Raw genomic sequence first — 1,299 nt, 5'->3', positions numbered from 1 at the left:
AGCAAGTCACTTAACCCCAAGTTCCTAGTCTTTGCTTCTCTTCTGCTTTACAATTGCTACTAAGACAGAAGGTAAGTTAATTTTTTAAAAAAGGAGAACCTTCAGTGGCTCATTATTGCCTTTAGGATAAATATGAATCCTTCCATTTGGCACTTAATTCTCTTTCACAGATGGTCTAGCTAATCAAAACTTGCATTTATATAACATTTTAAGGTTTTACAAACATCTCATTTTAGGCAGTTAGGTGGCAAAATGGGCAGAACTCTGGCCTTGGAGTCAAGAAGCCCGGAGTTTAAATCCAGACATTCCTTAGTGCTGTGTAACCGTGGGCAAATCACCTAACCATTTTGTGCCTCAGTTTCCTCATTTGTAAAATGGGAGTGGTCATAATAGCACCTGGCTCCCAGCATTATCAAAAATGGAAAGAAGGAAACAATCATGCATTAAGCCCTACTTTGTACCAGGAATTATGTTATGCATCTTACAAATATTATGCCATTTGACCCTGATAATAATCTTTGGAGGTAGGGGATATTATGGTCTCCATTTTACAATTGAGAAAATTGAGGTGGCAGAAATTAAATGACTCTCCCAGAGTCATTCAGTTAGTATGCACCTAAAGCTGAATTCAAACTCAGGTGTTCCTGACTCCAGGTCCAGTGCTCTAGCCACTGAGCCAACTAGCTGCCTAAAAGGAGATCAAAAGTGCTATATAAATGCTGCTATTATATCATCTAATCCAATTTCCTTCCTGCACAGAGGAGAATACTAAGGTCCAGCAAGGGGAAGAGTGGTAGCTGTGTAGATGGTACAGTGGTACATTTATAATTACAAAGTCTGAGTTCAACTTACTATCCATGTGACTCTGAGGAAGTCATTTCCCCCTTCTAGATCTCAATATCCTCCTCTGTAAAATGAAGAGGTTAGGGGCAGCTAGGTAGTACGATAGATAGAACACCAACCCTCGAGATGGGAAGTCCTGGGTTCAAATGTGGCCTCAGATACTTCCTAGCTCTGTGACCCTGGGCAAGCCACTTAATCCCAATTGCTTAGCCCTTAGTACTCTTCTGCCTAAGAATCAATATTTAGTATTGATTCTAAGACAGAAGATCAGGACTGGTTGGGGTTTTTAAAAGAAATAAACAAAACCAAAATGAGGAGATTGTAGCAGATGATTTCCCAAACCAGGACACTTCTGATGCTAGCACTATCTCTAGTCTAGTACTGAGATACAGACAACTAGAGGAAAGAAATTAGGATGTCTGTATCATTCACACAGAAGTTCTGCCTTTCATTGTA

The sequence above is a fragment of the Monodelphis domestica genome, chromosome 6 (genome assembly GCF_027887165.1).
Source record: "Monodelphis domestica isolate mMonDom1 chromosome 6, mMonDom1.pri, whole genome shotgun sequence".
In the NCBI taxonomy this organism is placed as follows: domain Eukaryota; kingdom Metazoa; phylum Chordata; class Mammalia; order Didelphimorphia; family Didelphidae; genus Monodelphis; species Monodelphis domestica.
The sequence above is the reverse complement of the archived record's forward strand: the minus strand, read 5'-3'. Positions refer to the sequence as shown.